General features: G+C 34.8%; 1 pseudogene; it reads right to left on the bottom strand.

Moving 5' to 3' along the window:
* Positions 1–9,726: 9,726 nt before the first annotated feature.
* The window catches only part of LOC144976220 (uncharacterized), a 4,795-nt pseudogene continuing 4,227 nt past the window's right edge, over positions 9,727–10,294 (bottom strand).

Below are 10,294 nucleotides of genomic sequence, written 5' to 3'. Positions count from 1 at the left end.
TGGAGGAAAGTCCTGAAATTTGCTGGCAAGAAGAGAATTGATGTTATAGAAACTGGGATAAGCTCCGGATCCATTGACCTTTTGCCTCTAGTACTATACTGTAACGCAGGCAGCTGTGGACTAATGATAGGAGTTAACCAGTTCTCATGAATGAATGAATGAATGAATGAATAACAATGTAAGAGTAGAATTGAAGCTTCCTGGGTGGAGTCTTCTGACTTCTCATAGTGGGAAGAGGGGTGGGTCACTTGCAAAACTCCTTAAAAAACAGACAGACAGCCCCTGACTGGGTGGGGTTCCCGGCCTCCCATAGTGGCCAGGGAGGTATAGATAGTTCGAAGATGACGTCGCTAGGGTCTTTGTTGATGTTTTTTGCCATCCGCGTTTATGAGTAATGCTCACTGAACTGTATTAACCCGACTATATACTTTCATGGATACACACAGTTTTGTGTGTTGGTCCGTTATACTTCCGGATGGCAATGTTATGAGCTTCTTAGCCAACCGCATACTATCTATAAATGTACTACTTGCCGTGGTTGGGCTGATAGGCCAAGGCACAAACCATATTATGGAGGCTATAGCACAAAACTCATGTTTGCGTGTGTGTGTGTGTGTGCGTCATGTGGTGATGGCGTGTGTATTTTAGTAATTTCATAGGACTTACACACCTAATGATATACGTTCTCTGGTGAATATTTGTACACACTACACATAATATGAAAAGACAGTGTGTTTTTTTTTTGTTTTTGTCTTTTTTTTTTTTTGTATTGCTGCAAGTAAATATAGATAGTATGCGCTTGGCTAAGAAGCTCATAACATTGCCATCCGAAAGTATAACGGACCAACACACAAAACTGTGTGTATCCATGAACGTTTATAGACAGGTTAATACAGTTCAGTGAGCATTACTCATAAACGCGGATGGCAAAAAACAATAACAAAGACCTGAGTGACGTCATCTTCGAACTATCTATATTGCATGATGATATTTTTTTTAATGGACACGGAGAGCGGGGAGGAGGGGAAGGGATAGTTGAATCCCAATTCTGCATATTAAGATTAATGAGTTTATCTTCTACGGACTAGCCCAGGGACGTTTTAGACGTTTTAAATTACTAATGATGAAGAGCAGAAAAATCGGGACCAGCCTAAGAGTTTATTTTAAGCGAGAGTTTTATCTTAACGCAGTTTATCATAAGCGGACAGCAGTGTCTTATATGATTTGTAAACATTTGAATGTTCTCCTCTTAGCTGGGATCTGTGCTTAAGTGAAGATGAGACATTTAGCATGCTCTTGGAATTTACATCTATTCCTTATTTGAACCAATTCCCCTTTGTCTTCCTTTTTCCCTGGGTACTGTAATTGGAAATCTAGAACTTTTAACTATCTTATTTTCTTCCTTTTTACTGCCTAAATGTGTTGCAGTAAAGCAGAAACAGATGGAAATTAAATTCTGCCATTATTTTTCGGAATATCATAGAATTTGTGTGTGTGTTTTTTTTTTTTTTGGTATATGTGGAATGTTACAAAAAATAACCTTTTGGTTCAGCCTCATATTTCTTGTTATTCTGATTTTAAATGTTTTATTTTTTAAACCCTTGTTTAATTCTGAATAGTCTCGTTGTATATATATATATGTGTGTGTGTGTGTGTGTGTGTGTGTGTGTGTGTGTGTGTGTGTAGGTGGGTGGGTTGTGTGTGTGTGTGTGTGTGTTTGTGTAAGAGTGCCAATTCATGCATTATTATTATTATGAGTACGGGTCGTCACAAACCACATTAGGATTAATTGGTTTGATGGTAGTCAATTCCACCCACTTATATTTGTGACTCATCGCTGCAAAACGGTAATATGTCCAGGTGATCATGATGCTTAAAATTGAATTTATAGCCAAGAACTCCCATAGTGGGCAGGGAGGTCACTTGCTGTGTCTTCAATCCCCCTATGACTATGACTGTTTTCCAACATGCTTTCTGTCTTTGTCTTGGAATGAGATTACTTGTCCTGGCCCTGGCCCTGGCCCGATACCCTGGCTGGGAGGGAAATAGGCAAATGTATAGTTCTGCATTGGGTTCCCGACCTCCCGTAGTGGGGAGGGAGGCGCTTACTATGTCTTATATCCCCTTATATCTGTTTTGCAACATGCTTTCTGTCTTTGTCTTGGAGTGAGATTACTTGGATTTGTCCTGGCCCTGGCTGAGAGGGAGTCAAATTTATAGTTAGAATTTTGGGAGATGATATTTTGTGTCCTGTTAATCATCTCTCTGTTATGTACTGTATTATTTTTGTTTTACATATGATTTTTAAACATTTGAGTGAGTACCTGTGCTTGTGTCAGGATGAGACATTCAGGTGATAACTCAAACAAGGACAATGATAGTGTGCTCTTAGAATCTACATTTTCCCTATTTGAACTAATTCCCCTTTGTCTTCCCTTTTCTTGGGTATTTTAATTGTAATTCTAGGGAACTTTTTACTATTCCAATTTTCTTCCTTTTTAAAGGTGCTGATATGTCCTAAACGTGTTGCTAGCGCCATCCAACCATTAAAAACAAAACAAAACAAAAAATAGTTAAGAATATCAGACGGGTTTAATTCGGCCTTTTTTGGTTCATCCAGACATAATAACGTTATAAGACGTTGGGTCACATTTTAGTAATAACAATAGGTAAACGATCTTTGTACAGACTCTGGATGGGGTTCTTTGACCTCCTATGGTGAGCAGGGAGGTACTTACTGTCTTCTATCCCCCTGTATCGGTTGTCCAACATGCTTTCTATCTTTGTCTTGGAATGAGATTACTTAGTTTTGTCCTGGCCCTGGTCAGATACGTGGCTGGGAGGAAAACAGTCGAATGTATAGTTATAGTTATAGTTTTGGGAGATATTTTTTTCCTTGTAAATCATCTCTCTGTTATGTATTATTTTTTTTTTTTATTTTGAACACATGATTTGTATGTGTATTCCTCTTAGTTGGGTCTTGTGCTGGTGTCTGGGTAAGACTTTTAGGTGGTCTCAAATTAAGTATTTTGATGGTTTGTTCTTGGAATCTACATCTGTTTCCTATTTGAACCAATTCTCCTTTACTTTTTCTTGGGTGCTTTAATTGTAATTCTAGAACTTTTTACTATCCCATTTTCTTCCTTTTTACTAGCGCTGATATAACCTTAATGTGTTGCAAGTGCCGTAAAACCCTTAAAAACAAAAACAAAAAAACACTTGCTGTGTCTTCTATCCCCTTGTATATGTTTTCCAAGTTGCTTTCTGTCTTTGTCTTGGAAATGGATTGCTTATTTTGTATTTTGTCCTGGCCCTTGTCGGAGTCCTTTGTTGAGAGGGAAATAGTCAAATGTTTAGTATTAGTTTTTGGAGATTTTTTTTCCCTTGTAAATCTTTTCTTTGTTATGTATTGGCGGTTATGCTTTTTTTTTTTTATATGTTCTGTAAACATTTGAATATATTCCTCTTAGTGGGATCTTGTGATGGTGTCTGGATGATACTTTTAGGTGATCTCAAACTAAATACTTTGATGGTGTGCTCTTGGAATCTACATGTTTCCTATTTGAACCAATTCCCCTTTGTCTTCCCTTTTCTTGGGTGCTTTAATTGTAATTCTAGAAATTTTTACGTACCCATTTTCTTACTTTTTACCGGCGCTGAAATGACCTTAATGTGTTGCAAGCGCCGCAAAACCCTTACAAACACAACAAACATCTGTAGAGATTGTTCGGAGTCTTTATGCTATTTTTAAAACTTTCCTTAATTGCATGGGTCTTGAGTGATTAAACATTTTTTCCCATACTCAAAAATTGTACTCTGCTGTCTATATGTTTAATGGTGATATTATTTTTATAATTAATACTAGCGATGCGTCCGTGTTTCATGTTTGCCAACTATGACTTCATTATTAAATTTCTCAATGTTCTTTTCTCTCCCATTATTTTGTAGTTTTTCCACAAAATAGATTTTTGTATAAAAAAGCTTTAAAAAATATCAAAAAAATTTAATATTACAGATTTATAAGTCGCGGACCTGCCTGCTGTTACGAAAAATTCGTACAATTTCCAAATTTTTTCGCCAAATTCAGAACTTCATGATCATCTTTAAAACTTATTGAAAATGAAAGTTGATGCCATACTGTCTTATTACAAGGATTTGAAGTGTTTTTAACCCTTTCATACCAACTATAGGAAAATCGTCACATTCGTTACGATACAACCACCATATTTTATCTTATTCAAAGTTCTTTTGTACATCATAATTTTTTTAGAAAATGAACAGTGTGTTGTATGGCATGTTTTGTTAAAGGAATTATGTATTGCAAGAACTTTACTGCTATTGTGTTTGAGTGATAAAAAAAATCTATTTTTGTCTTAGTTGGGTGTGAAGTTTTGGGGAAAATCCAGAAAATGGCTGGGAAACAGAGGGTTAATCATTGTGGGGGACACATTGTTGATCTGTATAATTAACTAAAGGGACTACTATTTTCATCTTTTAACTCTCTCCTTACCAGCCAGTTCAATGATTTTCCCCAAAACTTCACGCTCAACTAACACAAAAATATATTTTTTATCACTCAAACAAATAGTAGTAAAATTCTTGCGATAAATAATTTCATTAGCAAAACAAGCTCAACAACACATTGTTAATATTCTTTAAATTTTATGATGTACAAAAGAAATTTGAATAAGAAAAATATTGGTTGTATCGTAATGAATGTGACGATTTTCCTGTAGTTGGTAAAGAGGGAGTTAAGAATTTACGAATTTTTACATTTTCATGTAGGCTGGTCTTTCTTTAAGTGAAAACGTCAAGACGCTTGAAATCATGTGGTCAAAGCGTTGGTCACTGTTTTACTGTCACATTGTTTATGAGGAAAAAATATAATATTGTTTTTGTTACCATTTTAAAAAAACTCATAAAAACTTGTTCTTTTAATTTCTTGTTAATGTTATTTTACTGTTAATTTTTCCTTATCAGTGTATTTGCTACAAGATGATAATAACTTTTATGTCAGAAAAAAGTTGTTTTTAAAATTTTTGTTTTGTTTTGTTTTGTTTTTTTTTTTGTTTTTGACGTTTTCAATAAGGATATGAGTTAAATAAATAAAAAAAAACAACTTGGAATTACTCTTTGTTTTTTTGTTTTTTTTTTGTTTTTTTGTTTTTTTAAAATTCTATCCCGTTATCAGTAACCGTCTGGGTGGGATTCCCTACCTCCCACAGTGGGCAGGGAGGTACTTGCTGTGTCTTCTATGCCCCTACACGTGTTTTCCAATTGCATTCTTTGTCTTGGAATATTATTTAGTTTTGTCCTGACTCGGATCAGAGACATTGGCTGTGAGGAAAACAGTAGAATGTATAGTTATAGTTTTTGGAGATGATATTTTTTTCCTTGTAAATCATCACTCTCATGTAATGTTATTTTTTTTTATTCTTAACATATGATTTGTAAAAATGTGAGTGTCTTCCTCTTAGTGGGGATATGTGTTGGTATCTGGTTGTGACTTTTAGGTAATCTCAAACTAAGTACGCTGATAGTATGCTCTTGGAATCTACATCTGTTCCTTATTTGTACCATTCCCCTTTGTCATACTTTTTCTTAGCTGCTTTAATTGTAAATCTATAATATTTTAACTTTTCCATTTTCTTCTTTTTTATTGGCGTTGATATGACCTAAATGTGTTGCAAGCGCCGTAAAACCCTTAAAAACATAACAACAATCAGTCGAATGTATAATTATAGTTTTGGGAGATTATATTCTTTCCCTTGTAAATCATCTCTCTGTTATAGTTATATACTGTTATTTTTCATTTTTAACATATGATTTGTAAACATTTGAGTGTGTTCCTCTTAGTGGGTTCTTGTGCTGGTCTCTGGTTGAGACTTTTATGTGATCTCAAACTAAGTACCTACACTGAGAGTGTGCTCTTGGAATCTACATCTGTTCCCTATTTGAACCATTTCGCCTTGTCTTACTTTTTCCTCAAGCCTTATAATTGTACATCTAGAATGTTTTTACTATCCAATTTTCTTCCTTTTTACTGGCGCTGATATGACCTTCCCTTACACACACACACACACACACACACACACACACACACACACATACACACTCACACATTTTACCTATAATGTTTTAATGTAATATATTTTCTGTTCTTGTTTACCTGAAGAAGGCCAACGGCCGAGTCGTCGCTTACATTGTTTTGTATCTTTTCTTAGAGTCATATTTACTCCATTTATTTTATTCTACGGGGAAAAAATGTGTTTTCAAGATAAGACAAACTTTTCGTTACAAGCCTCGTTCGATAATCAAAATCATGGTTTTAATGATATTACAGGATCAAAACACTACATCCCTTTGGATAGGCTGTGTCACACATACAATGATATCTCACGGAAATTCATGGTATCATGTTGTTCTTTGTTTTTTTGTTTTTAAGGGTTTTACGGCGCTTGCAACACGTTTAGATCATATCAGCGCCAGTAAACGAGGAATAAAATTGGATAGTGAAAAGATTCTAGATGTACAATAAAAAGGATTTTGAGGGAAAAAGTAAGATCAAGGAGAATTGGCTCAAATCGGGAACAGATGTAGATTCCAAGAGCACACCATCAATTTACTTAGTTTGAAATCACCTAAATGTCTCACCCATACACCAGCACAAGATCCCACTAAGAGAAATACACTCAAATGCTTACATTATATATTCAAAATAACAAGCACACAATACATTACAGAGAGATGATTCACAAGGGTAAAAAATAATAACTATGCGTTTGACTGTTTCCCTCCCAGCCAAGCACTACGGCCAGGGCCAGAGCACAACCAAGTAATCTCATTCCAAGACAAAGACAAATAGCAAGTTGGAAAACAGATACAGAGGGATAGAAGACACAGTAAGTATCTCCCTGCCCACTATGGGAGGCCAGGAACCCCATCCAGATGTTGTTCTTTCATTAAAGGATACACCGATCACAGAGGACGTTTTCTTCGATCCCGGGAAAATCACAAATTGACTGCCAAATTATCCGGATTGCAATCCTCAGTATTATTATCACTTCTAGAATTCTCTTTCAACGAAACTTTGTGAAAACCGGAGACAACCTTTACAAAATTTGAAAGAATAGGGAACAAAAGTGCGATTTCTAAAACACTGGTTCCAATCTCATTTGAAGTGTAAAAACCACTCTTCCGGAAGCCTGGATAAATACATTGTGCAAATGATCTTCTGGTTTCAGAATGATGGCATTTTATTTGCTAGTCTAATAGACACATAGATAACCACGCCTCTCGGACAGTCGTCATAATGTAAACAATGCCAGTGATTGGTTAACATCGCGAACACACATGTTTTACTATCAATTGCATGTGTCGTAAAATACCCACCGTTCTACCGCTTGATCAATAGAACCAACACAGAAAACTATGTGTAAACGTTTTTAATATGATCGAGAAAATCGTGTGAGAACTGGTCACCCATCTAGCAGTATAAAACCAGTAACAATAATCGGAGCGAGGTCGATTTATTCACGTTATTGTTTATAAGCAACCAACTAGGTTTGTCCGAATACGTGTCACGAATTCCATGTTTTGATTGGTCAAAAATCTACTGGTTAGAAGGCAGGCCGTCAATAAAGGTCATTCATACTCGCTCTTTTAACGTCCCGTAATCCCTAGAATCTAATCTGCCTATACGTCCTCTTATTACAATCGTTAAGATACTGTATGATTCAATTATATATATATATATATATATATATATATATATATATATATATATATATATATATATATATACACACACACACAGCGGCGTGACATGCTTACAGTATAATGTGGTGCCAGACGAAAATGGCTTACACATTCTATATTTGTAAATATAAAAGAAAGAAAAAAATTTAAGAAAATACTTACTTACATACTTGTAAAGTAAATTTGCATGTTGATGTTTCTATCCCTGGAAATCTTTTCAATAGTTTGTTTATAGAAATCGCGAACGAATATATGATAGGAGTTTGGACACTGAGGGAAATGGCTAAAGGGACACATGCAGACATTGAATGTCAATCGAACAAAGGTTAATTTCAAAACTTACAAAGCGTAAAAATATTAACAGCCCCATTTTACTTCGGAAATCAAACATGACACCATACAAGATCTCTTTCTCTCTCTCTCTCTCTCTCTCTCTCTCTCTCTCTCTCTCTCTCTCTCTCTCTCTCTCTCTCTCTCTCTCTGTGTGTGTGTGTGTGTTTGTGTGTGTGTGTGTGTGTGATGAAAGTTCTAGTTTACGCTATAGGACAACCAGTGCAAATAAATGACTTGGGTAACAGATTAGTATATCTCACCTGTGACTGTTAGTTGAAGAAATAAAGCTTTCCTGAGCAAGCAACAATGACATTTATTAATCATCAGGAGTCATTTACAAATCGTTCAATTTATGAAAGACATATAAATTTAACCGGATGACCCATTCATTTCTAAACGAATTCACCCACTTTGGTCATCTTCAAAATTGAACTCCTTCAAAACTTACTTATGTCTCCAGACAAAATGAAGAAATCTTGTGACATAGGTAATCCAAAATATATTGTCAGATCAACATTTATCCGTTTCATGTATTTACTGTTTACTTGAAACGATCTATTTTAAAAATAAAAGGCCTGGTTCAAGTGGGAATATGAGTCCCAAAACTGTACATGAATCTATAATCTTCGCATTTGTAACATATTTCACAGAAAATGAAAACATTTTACTCAAAGGGACACTCCAGTACGCATTGGCCACCATATTATGTGATATATATATATATATATATATATATATATATATATATATATATATATATATATATATATAATATATGTAGTGAAGTTCAAGTAGCACAATGGTAACCCAAAAGGACACTCAAGTAGGCATTGGCCACCATACTATTATGTGATTGAGATATATAGTGATGTTTAAGTAGCACAATGGTAACCCAAAAGGACACTCAAGTAGGCATTGGCCACCATACTATTATGTGATTGAGATATATAGTGATGTTTAAGTACACAAACGTAACCCAAAAGGACACTCAAGTAGGCATTGGCCACCATACTATTATGTGATTGAGATATATAGTGATGTTTAAGTAGCACAATGGTAACCCAAAAGGACACTCAAGTAGGCATTGGCCACCATACTATTATGTGATTGAGATATATAGTGATGTTTAAGTAGCACAAACGTAACCCAAAAGGACACTCAAGTAGGCATTGGCCACCATACTATTATGTGATTGAGATATATAGTGATGTTTAAGTACACAATGGTAACCCAAAAGGACACTCAAGTAGGCATTGGCCACCATACTATATGTGATTGAGATATATAGTGATGTTTAAGTAGCACAAACGTAACCCAAAAGGACACTCAAGTAGGCATTGGCCACTAAATTATTATTATGTGATTGAGATATATAGTGATATTCACGTAGCATAGAGGCAACCCAAAACGCTTAAGTTAACAAACAAAAATTAACAAATACTATTTCATTTGATTCATATATTTTTATTTTCAAGTAACACACATAAAAAAATAGAGTAGGTTCCACGATAGACGTCATTTTTTTTTGGGATAAAAAAAAACTATATACATATAATTAACATATATATATATATATATATATATATATATATATATATATATATATATATATATAAATATATTGCGCCACGCGTCGAGAAAAGGACTGTTTTTAAACCGCGTTTCAATATGTTCACTCCTTTAGTTTGCAAAGAATATGTCTGAAAATAAATTGGACCTCTTCCTTGGAGTACTCTCTACCCGTTGACGTGAATTGCATGTCATTTTGGATGATGATTATGTTCAATTAGTATATTTATGGAATATTAAGTTTCGTCATGCTGGCAATCATTTACTTTCGCGAGTGTTTTGGGGGAATTTCAACCACACTGGAAATATAGTAAAAATAAAATTGTGTCTGGTTTAAATCTTGTTATCTTTCATTTATCTAGTCACTGTGCTTTAAAAATATATTTCTCAAGTATGATAAATCTTTTTGGTGACCTTGTCTTTGCAACCCTCCAAAATGGAATATTTTAAAAGAAATTTCAACACTTCCTGTTTTCCAGGCAGCCTTCCTTTGGTGGTATTGTCGGTGATGTAAATTTTAAAATGATACCTAACCAATGCCGAATCACGTCACTCCACTTTGTGTATTGTCGCGCCTTATAGTTAGAGGCTGATTCAGTAGAAACAAATTCTTCACAATTTTTTGAAGTGACTT

This window comes from Berghia stephanieae, chromosome 7, assembly GCF_034508935.2.
Source record: "Berghia stephanieae isolate SIO BIC M18660-M18661 chromosome 7, UCSD_Bste_1.3, whole genome shotgun sequence".
Taxonomy (NCBI): Eukaryota; Metazoa; Mollusca; class Gastropoda; order Nudibranchia; family Aeolidiidae; genus Berghia; species Berghia stephanieae.
The sequence above is the reverse complement of the archived record's forward strand: the minus strand, read 5'-3'. Positions and strand labels throughout refer to the sequence as shown.